Genomic DNA, 16,561 nt, shown 5'->3' on the forward strand with positions numbered 1-16,561 from the left:
TACTTCAACATAATTAAAAATCTAGGTGAACTCCCACTCAAAACAATATCCCTCGCATTGTCTTAGTGATCACACGAACCAAATCCACCACACCTAAGTCCGATCATCACGAGACAAGGTGTAATTTCAATGGCGAACACTCAAAGTGTTCATCATATCAACCATATGATTCATGCTCTACCTTTCGGTATCACGTGTTCCGAGACCATGTCTGTACATGCTAGATTCGTCAAGGCCACCTTAGTATCCGCATGTGCAAAACTGGCTTGCACCCGTTGTATGCACTTGTTGATTCTATCACACCCGATCATCACGAGATGCTTCGAAACGACAAGTCTTGGCAAAGGTGCTACTAAGGATGAACACTTTATTATCTTGATATTTTAGTGAGGGATCATCTTATAATGCTACCGTCGCGATCTAAGCAAAATAAGATACATAAAAGGATTAACATCACATGCAGTTCATATGTGATATGATATGGCCCTTTTGTTTTTGCGCCTTTGATCTTCATCTCCAAAGCACGGACATGATCTCCATCATCTTCGGGCAAAATCTCCATCATCGTCGGCGTAGCGTCAAGGTCAATGGCGCCGTCTTCATGGTTGTTCACCTCAGGTAGCAACTATTACAACTATTTTGAAATACTACTCAACATGAAATTTAAAGACAACCATAAGGCTCCTGCAGGTTGCCACAATACAATAATGATCTTCTCATACATATTCATCATCACATTATGGCCATATCACATCACCAAACCCTGCAAAAACAAGTTAGACGTCTCTAATTTGGTTTGCATATTTTACGTGGTTTAGGGTTTTCGAGAGAGATCTAATCTACCTACGAACATGAACCACAACATTGATACTAATGTTGTCAATAGAAGAGTAAATTGAATCTTCACTATAGTAGGAGAGACAGACACCCGCAAAGCCTCTTATGCAATACAAGTTGCATGTAGAACGAGGAACAAGTCTCATGAGCGCGGTCATGTAAAGTTAGTCCGAGCCGCTTCCTCCCACTATGCCACAAAGATGCAAAGTACTCAAACTAAAGATAACAAGAGCATCAACGCCCACAAAACCATTGTGTTCTACTCGTGCAACCATCTATGCATAAACACGGCTCTGATACCACTGTAGGGATTCGTTGCATAGAAAACAAAAAATTTCCTACCGCGAGAACGCAATCCAAGACAAGATGCAATCTAGAAGACGGTAGCAACGAGGGGATGATCGAGACTCACCCTTGAAGATTTCCAAAGCCTACAAGATGAGGCTCTTGTTGCTGAGGTAGACGTTCACTTGCCGCTTGCAAAAGCGCGTAGAAGATCTTGATCACGGTGCCACGATCGGGCAGCACCTCCGTACTCGGTCACATGTTCGGTGTTGATGAAGACGACGTCCACCTCCCCGTTCCAGCGGGCAGCGGAAGTAGTAGCTCCTCCTTGAATCCGGCAGCACGACGGCGTGGTGGCGGTGGCGATGGAGATCTCCGACGGAGCTTCGCTAAGCGTTGCGGGAGAGGAGGAGGAGTGGGGCGGCTAGGGTTTGGGGAGAGGGGGTGGCCGGCTACCTTGGGGTGCGGCCAAGGTGGTGGTGTTGTGGTATCCGGCCCCCTCCCCTTGGCCCCTCATTATATAGGTGGAAGCCCCAAGTGTTGGACTACAAGTCTTCGAATAAGACCCCAACCCAAAACCTTCCATGTAGTAGGGAAATCTACCCATGGTGGGAATCCCACTTGTGGTGGGATTCCCCCCTTCCATGTGGGGGGGTGGCCGGCCATCTTGGTGGAGTCCAAGGTGGACTCCCCCCTCTAGGGTTGGCCGGCCATGGGGAGGTGGAGTCCCTCCGGGACTCCTCCTTCCTTAGTGATTTCTTCCGGACTTTTCTAGAACCTTCTAGAACCTTCCGTAGAATCTTCCGGATCATTTTAAATCTTGTAAAATGACTTCCTATATATGAATCTTATTCTCCGGACCATTCCGGAACTCCTCGTGATGTCCGGGATCTCATCCGGGACTTCGAATAAAACTTCGAACTCCATTCCATATTCAAGTTCTACCATTTCAACATCAAACCTTAAGTGTGTCACCCTACGGTTCGTGAACTATGCGGACATGGTTGAGTACTCTCTCCGATCAATAACCAATAGCGGGATCTGGAGATCCATAATGGCTCCCACATATTCAACGATGACTTCTGTGATCGAATGAACCATTCACATACGATACCAATTCCCTTTATCACGCGATATTTTACTTGTTCGAGGTTTGATCATCGGTATCACTCTATACCTTGTTCAACCTCATCTCCTGACAAGTACTCTTTACTCGTACCGTGGTATGTGGTCTCTTATGAACTTATTCATATGCTTGCAAGACATTAGATGACATTCCACCGAGAGGGCCCGGAGTATATCTATCCGTCATCGGGATGGACAAATCCCACTTGTTGATCCATATGCCTCAACTCATACTTTCCGGATACTTAATCCCACCTTTATAACCACCCATTTACGCGAGTGGTGTTTGATGTAATCAAAGTACCTTTCCGGTATAAGTGATTTATATGATCTCATGGTCATAAGGACTAGGTAACTATGTATCGAAAGCTTATAGCAAATAACTTAATGACGTGATCTTATGCTACGCTTAATTGGGTGTGTCCATTACATCATTCATATAATGATATAACCTTGTTATTAATAACATCCAATGTTCATGATTATGAAACTAGTAATCCATTAATCAACAAGCTAGTTAAGAGGCATACTAGGGACTCTTTGTTGTTTACATATCACACATGTATCAATGTTTCGGTTAATACAATTATAGCATGGTATATAAACATTTATCATAAACATAAAGATATATAATAACCACTTTTATTATTGCCTCTTGGGCATATCTCCAACAAATGGGCCCCACCATACCCAGAAGTACCGCAACAATTCCTCTGGAGGATTCACCCCAAGATACAACAAGCCCCTTGCTCAGAGTTATCGCCCCAACTACACCAACAACAATGGAGGACCCCCGAAGCCCAGAGGCAACAACAACAACAGCCACCACAACAACAACCACCCCAACAGCAACAACAACAATGGAAACAACAACAACACCAATACTGCCCCGAGGACTGGGAGCAATGCTACCCCCGTCACCCCCAAGGACAAGGAAACCATCAACTGCTATGAATGTGGAGTTGTGGGTCACTACTCCAACGAGTGCCCCAAGAAGCTTGCCAAGATTGCCGCCAATACCGCAGCACCGGCTCAGCAATAGCGCCTCTTTGCAGGAAGAAGGAACCAGAAAAACAATAACGGCCGCCTCTACCACATGAATGCCACTGAAGCTCAGGAAGCACCCCAGACCATGCCAAGTATGTCTTCCTGTTAATCAAAATGCTCACTCTATTAGGAACCTAACTTTTCTTAAAATCTCGGGACGAGATTTGTTTAAGGGGGAAGGGTTTGTAACATCCCAAAAATTTCAAAACAAAACAAATGAATTTCCCTTTTTCCAAATTTTGGAACCAACAAAAACTTATATTTAATTTAGTTGGATACATAGTGAGCATGCTTAATTCTTGTGCTATTGCCATGATTCTTGGTTTATTGCTTGAACATGTTACCTTAAACCCTAAACCTCACTCCTCCTTTCACCATCCAAGTTAAATCAAATAAAAAGAAATTAAATAAGAAAAGGGCCTATGTGCCTATGGCTATTTTGGTAAAACTTTTACCTAGGCTTTTCTACCTTGATTAGATGTTTTGAAAACATCAACAAACCCAATCTAGTACTTCCCCAATCAAAACCAAGGTGAAACAAAAACATTTAAAAATAAAATCAACATATGCATAGAAGCATATGTGGCACCTAACCATTTTATCAAATCTTGTCCTATGCACTCCTACCTTGCCCAAATAGTGTGAAACCATCTCTAAACCTAATCCCACACTAAATGGACCCTAAACCATGCCCAAGTAAAACAAGGGGAACAAAATAGAAGATTAAGAAAAATTGGAATATCACCTCTTATGTGTTTATGGCCATTTTTGCAAATCTTTGAGCTAGACCTTTTGGAATGGTTTCAATGGTTTGGAAATGTTCCTAAACTCATAAGAATCACTTTGGAGTCAAGGAAAATCAAATCAAAAAGAGAGAGTTAAAATAGTGAGAAAATGTCATTTTTACTCTCATACACTTTTAGTCAAATATGCAAATCTTTAATCAAGGCCACTTTGGCTTCTGCCATTCTTTGTAAAACACTTATATATCAATTACAAACCCAAATGCATCAAAGAAACCAGAATCAAATCAAAGAAAATTGCAAATGCAACTTACATATGATAATGGTCATATGGCCACTTTATAAAATCTTCACCACTTTACCCCCCTGGTTTTGACTTTTCTTGAACCAACCTTGACCAACTCTTGCCATGTCATCCAAGACCATGTTAAGTTGAACAACTTTTATGTTGACCACTAGTGCTGAATTTGACCAGGTTGACCAGAATAGAGTTGACAAGATGTGACTTTGAAACAAAGTGAAGATGACCACATTTTTGAAACTTTGAAAATCAACTCCAAAATGAATACCACCACCACCATTCTATCACACTAATTATATGTTTGAGAATCACCAAAAAGATTTCCAAAATTCCACAAAAATGTTCATGCGGCCATTTCGTCGAGCAGTTGGCAGGCAGCTTCCCAGAATTGAGTTACACTCAATTACACACTGGATTCTTGCCTAAACCCTCTTTATCTTGTGATCATGAGGCTCTTCTGCAGCCCCTGCATCAAGCCCAGTACTTGCCTTGGTCGATTGAAGTGTGGAGAGGGCAGAACTTTGGCATGCCGTGTACCATGCCGGCCTCAAAGCACATGATCTCTCTGGCCTCCCTCTCTCAGTAAAACTTTGTCCAGGAGCATCTACTCATCACCAGGAACCTCACCATGCACGGCCCTAGCTCGCCAAGGCACGGCATTGGCCAGGTGACGCGCGCCCAGCACCATGCCAGGGCATGCCAGGCACGCGGTGAGCGCGCTCTGGGACGCGCCAGAGTATCTTGCGCCCGATCGCCCTCGTCCTCCCCCTGCACCCCTATGACTGCGTCGAGCACCACCACCCTCACCTCTACCGCGTAGACATGCTCGAATGCCCGCGGCCGCCTCGTCACCGTCGTCCTCGTTGGAAACGTACCGCGGGTACTGCCGCACTCGATACACACTTCCGATCGATCCCTTCACCTTTTCTCTGCGCCAGCTACACCTTGAGCATCGCCAGGATGATGCCTACACATAGCCGTCCTCGCCTTGCCCCTTCGAGCGCCGGAGAAGCCATGTCGTCGAAGCACCCACGGCACCACCTTGGCTCTGTAAATAGAGCGATCCAGAGCACGAATTCTTCACAGCAACTCACTCTCCTCCCATCCCTGCTTCTACTCAAGAAGTTAATTAGACACCACCTCGCCGGAGCAGCAGCAATTTCAAGCCGAAGTCCGCCGGAGCCCTGAGATCCTCGCCGCCGATTGACGCCTCCCCAAGCTCCGCCACTGTACCAGGAGCTTCTTCACCCTCGCCAACATCGCCTCGTACCTCGCCATCGACCGCCGGCGGCCTGGTACGCTCGCCGACCCCCTAGGCTCGCCGCCAGATCCTCCTCATCTCGCCGGAGAAGACGACGGTTGTGAGCCGTTGATCTGCGTTCTAATCCTACGCCCCACAATAGCTCATACCGATTCGGTTGTTAAACGTCGCTGACGGGTGGCCCCCACCTCGTCAGGCGGCCCACTCGCACCAGATGCTTGTTGGGCTGCGCTGTGTTTTTTATTTTCGTTTCGGCCCATTTTCGTTTCCCGCGCGGCCCAAAATTTCAAACTTCGTTTAATTAGTTTCAGCTGAATTCAAATACTGGTGCCCACTTCAAATTTGAATAACTTTCAAACTACGGCACCAAATTCAGCAAACTGCATATCTCTGGAAAGCCCATGAAATTATCTACACTTTGCCTCTGGTCTCAACCTCATAGCTTTTGTAGATTGTGAATAGAAAAAATAACAAATCAGATACTTTTTAGTTTTCAAATAAATATAGAAAATCAACCAATTTGAATTTTGAAGTGAATCCAATTGCTATTATTCACATTTCACAAACTCTAATTTACTATGTAAAAATATAGTATAGGTTATGTACATGATCATGGGCTAGAAGCAAATTATTGGCTATGTAGTCAATACTAGTCCATTTAAACCATTTCAAATTTTAGGAATTTAAATCTATGAGGTGTAGCACCTCATTTAAATCATTTTCTCAAGTGTATGAAGTACTGTGATGACCTCTATTTTGCTTAGGCTCATACTTGCTCACTTGTGGAATTTAAATGAATATAGTATTTAAAATCACCATGGTTATTTAAATCACATGAGATGATGAATCTCATTTAAATCATTTTTTTCAAAATGATAAGTGTGAATTGTTGACCTTGGTCAACATGTGATCATACATGATTATTTGAGAAGATTAAATCTTAAGAAGATTCAATGAGAGGAACTTATTTCTCCAAAGAAATACATAGAAACCCTAATTCCAATTTCAATGAGATGAAATTATTTTTCCTAATACTAATTAAGAAACCCTAGCATAATTGGTGAACAAATGTTAAGTAGTGATGCTAGATCATGTGTGTGAGCCAATAAGGCTAATTAAGTTTACTTCAGTGTTGTTTAGTGATTGTATCCTCGTATTCATTTATAGACGCTAGTACCGGAGGCTATCAAGAGGAAGAGGTCTTCTACCAAGAGGAAGAGCCAGAAAACTTTGATCACCTCACCAATGAAGGCAAGCTATTACCAATGCAAGCTAGACTAATGCAAGCTATTTTGGTTGCAAGCTTATATTTTGCAAAGTGCAAAGCTCTACAAGAGCAAGGCACCACTACATATTACTTTATGATCCTATCCCAAGTTTTTACTTTACAAGCTTTATTGGATTTTATTTATCAAAGTTACTTTTTGGATTTATGATTCTCTTGGTTTAGCTATGAAGTAGTACAAGGGCATCACCCTTAGATTAGTAAGCTCCAAGATGCTTAGCACCCCTCATAACTAGTTGCTAGTGCTCACTATTAAAAAGTGACTATTCTAGTTGGGAACTTATGAATTGAAATGACTTTGAAAACCTTGGAATGATGAGTCATTCTATTGAAAGATTTTTGAAGGTGAATATGATCGGTGAATGACTTGGTGAATTTTACCAAAACTGATGGTTGGGTTCGGATGCCATACCATTCCAATTTTACAAGTACTCCCACAATACCTGAATCTGGGTAAGGCTTAGCTGGAAACTTATGTATTTTAGTATGGGTTCCCTCTGAACAAGCGTCATAGGGGTTATGCCGAGGCTGCCTCCATTGAATGTGAAATGACGTGAAATGAGGTGAATGTACTACCCAAGCCCTGTGCGGTCCCGGGTTGACGGTTTGTTTTCACCGGGAGGCCAAGCTCATGGGAGAGGTGCCTATACTAGAGTATGTAAATGAAAGGTTAGGATTGGTAGTTCGCGTACTGCGTACAATAAATCAGGGCCAGTTACCCCTGACGAACTATTGCAATTATTGTGGCACAAGTGTACAACCTTCGCAGGGTTTAACCTATTCGAATAGCCGCGTCCGCGGTCATGGACGATGAGGAAAGGCCATACTGTTCCGTCATCAGAACTTTTCGAAAAATATGAATGGTGACTTGTGATTTGAATTGAAAGGTGACGTTGACTTTGAATCAAAACTGAGTTGTGGGAATGACACAAATGTTCCCACTTGAGTTAGGCAAATGAAGAGGCTTTGATTATTAAAGAGTTTATGAAATAAAACTGGCTTTAGGCAAATGAAACTAGAGCTTAGAACCCCCTTACTATAGTTGATAGTGTTTACCTTAGTATTAGTTTGCGAGTACTTTAAAGTACTCATGGCTGTGTCCCTGGCTATTCAAATGGCCAGACTATGAAGAAGAGTACCAGAACCCGGAAGAAGGACAGCTGGACGTCTACGACAACTAGGATCACTCCTGACGTCAGCAGTTGCCTGTGGAATAGATGGACTACTACTACGCTATTTTGCTTCCGCTATGTGTTATGTAATGGATCAATAGAACTGCTATTATTGTAATGATACTGGATCATGTGATCCTTTATTTGTAAGACGATTATGTGTTGTAATGAATAATGTGTTGTGATATCAATCTATTATGTCTCGCAAAAACAATATTCCCGGGATTGCGAGGAATGGCATAATAGGCATCTCGGACTTAAAAATCCGGGTGTTGACAAGTTGGTATCGAGCCATTGTTGACCTTAGGAGACCCTAGTTAGAATGGACGTTTGAAAAACTTAGTTTCAAAACCAATGAAGTGAATATCTGTGAAAATGTATTTCTCACTCTTACCCTTGAGATCTTTTTCAAATGTGAAATTCATGCCCTACTTTTTCTTGTATTTCTACATAAAAGTTTGCACACTAGATCACTTCTCTAACTTACTTATCCTAATTTCTCACAGATGGAGTACCAATGTGAGTCCTACCAGCTTGGTCACGGAGGAAACCTCATGTTCGAGAAGGATTTGAAACAACTGGTTGAGTATTTAGGACGCCTGTATCCCGAATTCTTCGGAATACCCCTCAACAATCCATCGGGAGGACAACCTCGGTGGGAAGTTACTACAAATCCGAGAGGAAAGCTTGGAGCCCCAACATGGGAAACCATCTGGTTTTCTGTAACGGGAAGCACTTGGAAGGAAGGACTAGTCAGAGCGATGCAAGAAGCAATTGCCCGTCTGTGCGGACAGAATATAAACAAGCTTGATAATACCCGCTTCATTTACTACCCAGGACATGACCCAATGGGAAGACCAGTAATCATGCCCCCGCACCCGGAGATGAACCACTATGTTGCCTACCTCGACTACATGTTGTACAAGACCCGCAAGGAGTTGGACAACGCCCTCGCCTTTCGCCAAGCACATTACCCGTGAAGATGAAGAATCCCCCCCTGAAGAGTAGTTTCATTTAAAGCACTTTCGTATGTGTGAGTTGCATCAGGATCCCCTTGTATCGTAGAACGAATGAATGGTTCTTCAAACCACCGGTGTGTTAGCTTTGTAATGTATGATGCTTGGCATGAATGAAAAAGTGTTGTTGGTTTTTACCCCTGCAACACTGCTCAAATTTTCAAGTTATGAACTTTTTTAAAACTTTAACAAAACAAACCATAGAAATTTCCCTCTTATCTTATCATCTACCTCAATGTTCAGATGGCCCCACCAACCCGCAACACCACCCAGGATGCCATGATGTAACTGCTGCAGACGATGATGGCAGACCGAGAAGTCGAAAGAGTTGAACGCCAAGCCAAGATTGCTGCACTGCAACAGATAGCTCAGAACAATCAAGGCGATGGAAACCACGATCACCCTGGATCGAAGCTGAAGAACTTTCAGAACACCAACCCTCCAATGTTCAACAAGACTGAAGAGCCCCTTGATGCTGATGACTTGCTCCAGACCATGGAGAACAACCTCGAAGTTGCGGGAGTGGAAGCCGCAGAAAAAGTACTGTTTGCCACCCACTACCTGTCAGGACCTGCCAGAGCCTAGTGGACAAGTGCCTGTGCAATGAATGCGGGACAAATGATGATGGGAAGAATTCAAGCTGAAGTTTAGCAAATACCATGTGCCCCAAGGACTGATCAAGAAGATGAGAGACGAGTTCCGTGAACTCAAACAGGGAAGGATGTCCGTGGTGGAATACCGTGACAGGTTTCTCACTCTGTCAAGGTACGCCCCGGATGAGACCGACACCAACGAGAAAAGGAAGGAGAGATTTCTGAACGGACTGCACGACGAGATGCAAACTGTGTTGGTGAACATTCCATTCGCTGACTTGGAAGCCCTCGTAGACTCAGCCATACAGATGGAAGGAAAGCTGCATCAGGCCAATGAGAACCGCAAGCGCAGAATGATGAACCAGAATGGTGTAGGGATTCGTTGCATAGAAAACAAAAAATTTCCTACCGCGAGAACGCAATCCAAGCCAAGATGCAATCTAGAAGACAGTAGCAAGGAGGGCATGATCGAGACTCACCCTTGAAGATTTCCAAAGCCTACAAGATGAGGCTCTTGTTGCCGCGGTAGACGTTCACTTGCCGCTTGCAAAAGCGCGTAGAAGATCTTGATCACGGTGCCACGAACGGGCAGCACCTCCGTAATCGGTCACACGTTCGGTGTTGATGAAGACGACGTCCACCTCCCCGTTCCAGCGGGCAGCGGAAGTAGTAGCTCCTCCTTGAATCCGGCAGCATGACGGCGTGGTGGCGGTGGCGATGGAGATCTCCGGCGGAGCTTCGCTAAGCGTTGCGGGATAGGAGGAGGAGTGGGGCGGCTAGGGTTTGGGGAGAGGGGGTGGCCGGCTACCTTGGGGTGCGGACAAGGTGGTGGTGTTGTGGTATCTGGCCCCCTCCACTTGGCCCCTCATTATATAGGTGGAAGCCCCAAGTGTTGGACTACAAGTCTTCGAATAAGACCCCAACCCAAAACCTTCCATGTAGTAGGGAAACCTACCCAAGGTGGGAATCCCACTTGGGGTGGGATTCCCCCCTTCCATGTGGGGGGTGGCCGGTCACCTTGGTGGTGTCCAAGGTGGACTCCCCCCTCTAGGGTTGGCCGGCCATGGGGAGGTGGAGTCCCTCCGGGACTCCTCCTTCCTTAGTGATTTCTTCCGGACTTTTCTAGAACATTCCGTAGAATCTTCCGGATCATTTTAAATCTTATAAAATGACTTCCTATATATGAATCTTATCATAAACAACAAAGAGTCCCTAGCATGCCTCTTAACTAGCTTGTTGATTAATGGATGATTAGTTTCATAATCATGAACATTGGATGTTATTAATAACAAGGTTATATCATTATATGAATGATGTAATGGACACACCCAATTAAGCGTAGCATAAGATCACGTCATTAAGTTATTAATAACAAGGTTATATCACGTCTTGATCTATCTCTATAAATCTTGATGCCTAATATATACGATGCTTCACCAAGGTCTTTCATTGAAAAACTATTATTCAAATAACCTTTTACACTACTTAATAGTTCTATATCATTCCCAATCAATAATATGTCATCTACATATAATATCAGGAATGCTACAGAGCTCCCACTCACTTTCTTGTAAATACAGGCCTCTCCATGACACTCGTATAAACCCGAAGTCTTTGATCACCTTATCAAAGCGTCGGTTCCAACTTCTTGATGCTTGCTTCAGTCCATAGATTGAACGCTGAAGTTTGCATACTTTGTCAGCATTTTTAGGATCGACAAAACCTTTGGGTTGTACCATATACAACTCTTCCTCAATGTCTCCATTAAGGAATGCCGTTTTGACATCCATCTGCCAAATCTCATAATCGAAAAGTAGCTATTGCTAACAAAATCCTCACAGATTTTAGCTTCGCTACAGGTGAGAAAGTCTCATCGTAGTCAATTCATTATAGAAGGTAATATTACCATCAGCATCTGTTTTTCTCTTGAAGATCCATTTATTCTCGACAGCCTTGTGGCTATCAGGTAAGTCTACCAAAGTCCATACTTTGTTATCATACATGGATCCCATTTCGGATTTCATGGCTTCTTGCCATTTGTTGGAATCTGGGCTCATCATCGCTTCTTCAAACGTCGCAGGGTCCTCATCATTGTTATCCACAATCATGACATTTAGACAAAGATCATACCAATCAGGAGTGGCACGTTCCCTTGTCGATCTGCGACGTTCAGCAGTTTCCTCGTTCGAAGTTTCATGATCATTATCATTAGCTTCCTCTGTTACCGGTGTAGGCGGTACAGGAACAGCTTCCGATCATCGCGCTACTCCGATCAACGAGTAAAGATTCATCAATCTCATCGAGTTCTACTTTTCTTCCAATCAATTCTTTAGTGAGAAATTCTTTCTCAAGAAAGGTTCCGTTCTTAGCAACAAAGATTTTGCCTTCGGATCCGTGATAGAAAGTGTACCCTATAGTTTCCTTAGGGTATCCTATGAAGACGCATTTCTCCGCTTTGGGTTCTAGCTTGTCCGGTTGTAACTTCTTTACATAGGCTTCGCAACCCCAAACTTTAAGGAACGACAACTTATTAGGTTTCTTATTAAACCATAATTCATATGGTGTCGTTTCTACGGATTTTGATGGTGCTCTATTTAAAGTGAATGTGGCTGTCTCTAATGCATAACTCCAAAATGATAACGGCAAATCAGTAAGAGACATCATAGAACGAACCATATCTAAGAGAGTTCGATTACGACGTTCGGACACACCATTTTTTTGTGGTGTTCCCGGCGGTGTCAATTTTGAAAGTATTCCGCATTTCTTTAAATGCATGCCAAACTCATAACTCAGATATTGTTGACCACCAAAACCCACCGGCGAGTAGCGACGGGCAACACGTAGAGCCGGGAGGCTCCCAGAACTGCGGTGGGCCCTGGTCCCTCGAGCGACGGCCCGCAATGCTCCGGCACGCACGTCCGATGCTCGGTGCAAGGGCGTGCCACCTGACCTATACCTGGTCAGGAAGGTGATGGATTGCTTCGCTTAGTTTCCTGCATGGCATACACGTAAACATTAAATACGAGCCTCGATCGGCTCTCAGGTTGTCCTGTGAATCGGCTCAAGGAGCCGATCCACCCATGATTCGTACGAGATCTACGATAACATGGTGGTCCTGCTTGATCAATATTGAGTTAAAACGACCTACAACGATTTAGGGTTTTCACCACATAATCGGAACATCCTACACGTGATTGAGCCTGGCAGACACGAAAGATGATAATAAACCAACCCTAGACAAGGCCTAAAAACCAACATAGAGTTGATTCCCGGAACATCTTCTCTAGGGCTAGCAAACTACACCCTACGTGCTACTGGATCCTTCAACCCGTTTGCAAAGCCTAACTATGTAGATATTAAACTAATCCTTGAAGAACAAGGAGCAATCATAACGGATCGGATCTACTAAACAAGGATCAAGCAAGGTGCTGCCCTTACACCTAAGATAGGTGTAAAGGCAGCTAGATGTCTAAGGGTAGCATAGATAAAAGCATATATCATGGTAAAACAATGCTAACCCTAACACATCTACGATAACTACGTTGCTCGCCATCAACAAGGCTTCAGCACGAGCAATGCATGAAGAACGAATAAACTTATACTGCCTAGATCGCAAGATGCGATCTAGACAGCATGGTGCTTACCCGGAAGAAACCCTCGAAACAAGGGGTGGCGATGCGCCTAGATTGGTTTGTTGTGAACGTGATCGTCTCCTTCTCAATAACCCTAGATACATATTTATAGTCCGTAGACTTTCTAACGTGGGAATAATCCCAACCGTTTACGAGCCAAATTCTACCTTTTAATCCTAACCGACACGTATCCTACTATATTTAAAGATACACGGGAAAACTAGCCCAAACTTATTGTACAAGGCCGGTTCATGTATATCTTCCGTGTATATTCTCCAAGCCCATCTTAATCACGGCCCACCTCTGATCCGGTTAAATTCTGGTGATAACACATGCCCCCCTGGTTTTGGTAATGATAATTCCAAAACCACTCTGCTTTTTCTTCGTCGGGTCATGTTGTGGCAGAGCAGAACCGTCGCAGTATCCTTCATCATGATGCCTTGCCTTCTCAACTTCTCCGCGTGATCTGGCAGTTCTCTTTTTTTCCCTTTTGGCACCACTTCCTCGGGAACTGCTGTGGCATTAAACCTCCACTATATCCCCTTTTCTTTAACCGCGCCGAACAGTTCGCCTATTCATCCCTTTACTCTGTTCTAGCCATCGGCACCAAAAAATCCCCATCTCCTGTAGCAATGTCTTCCTCTTCTTCCTCCTCCACCTCGTCGGATCTTTCCTCCCAATCCTTCTCTTCCTCATCCTCCTCCTCCCGCGAACCCACGCCGGAGTGGGTTCTGACCGCGGCGCACAACCAGCGCGCCCCAGAAGAATGGGACCAGGAGGAGCACAACTCCTCCGTCTGGTCTGAGGACGACAAGTCCTTGACCAGCGGAGACGATGACCTCCAGTTCCTCGCCGATGGGGAACTAGAAGAGGAGAGCGAGGATGACTCGTTCTGCTGGGACGACTACACTTCCTCCGAGGAAGAGGAAGAAGAGGAGGACGACGACTCCCTCGAAGACTACCCGCCGGCGAAGCGCTTCCGCACCGGATCAGATGATGATGACGACGACGACGACGAGGAGGAGGAGGCTCCCAATGAGGGCTACGGGAGCAGCGACGAGGAGCCCACCGGCAGCAGCGCCGACGACAGCTCTGACGGCGACGACGAGGGCAGCGACGGCCCGTAGAGTAGCATCTACTAGTATAGGTCTAGTAGTAGTAACAGATTGGTCAATAGACCTTTATTTTGTTCTTCCTCACTTGAGCAATCGGCTCTTTCTTTGTAAGAAATCCCCTCTATTAATGAAGAAAATATTCCTCTGTTAATTTTGCTTTCTCGTCACATTTGCCGATTGCCAAAAGAAGTCAACGCGCAAAGAGCCGATGGCAGGGCATCGGCTTTTACCATAAAACGCGATTTAAGGCCAAATCAGTTGCCTATTCACACGGTCAAACAGGTCCAATCCGTGTCCACGCCATTCTCAAATCTCAAACGTACAGATTCAACTCCTCAGCAAATCCAATGGGAGAATCATCCCAAATGCCACGGTCTCTGGCCTGAAACTGATCTGTGAACCTGCTCAATTGAGCTTGTTCCTCTAGAGTCGATGGCTATGCATCGGCTTTTTTCATTATTCTGAAGTCGATGTCCGTGCATCGGCTGTACTGGTATCCATATTTCTAAAGTCGATGTCTGCGCATCGGCTGTGATTTGTATATAAATTTTTTTTTACTGGCCGATTTTATGCATCGGCCCCCATATTTCACTGTTCGTCATCCCACATGCTTGGGAAATATTTCTTGAGATGTTGACCATTGACAGCTACTGAGAATTTAACACCGTTCAGCTGCTCAAGCATGTATGCATTACCCTTCAAAACCTGGTCGACTCTGTACGGGCCGTGCCAATTAGGAGACCATTTGCCATATGCTTTATCCTTAGTTCCTAATGGCAACACGGCTTCCCATACTAGATCACCAACCTCGAAACTCCTTTGGTCTCACCTTCTTATTGTATGCGCGAGCTACCTTGGCTTTGTTCTCTTTAATCTTCTCCAACGACCAAAGTCTAAGTTCCGTTGCATCCTCAATAGTATCACTCATCAGGGCTGCATATTCTTCAGCTGTTAGATCATTCTGAAATGTAACACGTCTCGATCCAGCCGTAATTTCCCAAGGCAATACGGCTTCCTGCCCATAGACCAGCTGGTATGGCGAAGTTTTTATAGCTCCATGGCATGACATGCGATAGGCCCATAAAGCTTCCGACAATACCTCATGCCAACCCCTAGGGTTCTCGTCAATTTTCCTCTTAATCAGCTTGATAAGGCTCTGGTTGGACGCTTCAGCTTGCCCATTGGCTTGAGCATAGTATGGAGATGATCGGATCAGCTTAATTCCCATATCGTCGCAGAACTTTCTGAATTCTTTAGAAGTGAAGATCGAACCTCCATCGGTCGTGATGGTTTGGGGAATCCCGAATCTATGAATAACGTGTTCTTTCACAAATTTGATAACATCTTCCGATTTTACCTTCTTCATAGGGACGGCCTCCACCCATTTAGTGAAGTAATCTGTAATGGCCAAAATCCACTCATGGCCTTTGCTCGATGCAGGATGGATTTTGCCGATCATATCCATGCCCCAACCTCGAAATGGCCAAGGCTTGATGATGGGGTTCATTGCTGATGCGGGTACCATCTGAATCTTCCCGAACATCTGACACGCTTGGCATCCTTTGTAGTATTTGAAACAGTCCTCAAGCATGGTGGGCCAATAAAACCCTGATCGTCTGATCAGCCACTTCATCTTATGAGCCGATTGGTGAGTTCCACAGGCGCCTTCGTGCACCTCGTGTAAGAGCCGATTAGACTCGGTTGGTCCCAGGCATTTGAGTAGTAACCCTTCCAACGTCCTGTAGAACATGTCATCTCCTATAAGGACATATTTCATGGCCTTGTACCTTATCCGTTTAGGTGCCCCCGAGCCGGATCCTTCAAGTAATTGAAGATATCGGCTCTCCGATCATCCCTGTTCTAGGAACCGCACTCGAACTTCGACCCGTCCGGTATGTCTTTGTAGCTCGACGCCATCCGTGCGAGATCGTTGGCCTCGGTATTTTGAGATCTTGGGACCCAATTGAAGTTGATGTACCGAAATTGTGTCATCGACTCACGACATTCCATCCATAATGGGAAAAGTGACTCACTTTCGCACTTGTATTCGTCCGTGAGCTGTGAAATCACCAACTTAGAGTCTCCAAAAAGTTCCACCGCTTCTGCCCCGGCTTCCAAAAGCAACTCCATTCCCTTGCGTATTGCCTCA

This window comes from Lolium rigidum, chromosome 3 (assembly GCF_022539505.1).
Source record: "Lolium rigidum isolate FL_2022 chromosome 3, APGP_CSIRO_Lrig_0.1, whole genome shotgun sequence".
NCBI classification, from domain to species: Eukaryota; Viridiplantae; Streptophyta; class Magnoliopsida; order Poales; family Poaceae; genus Lolium; species Lolium rigidum.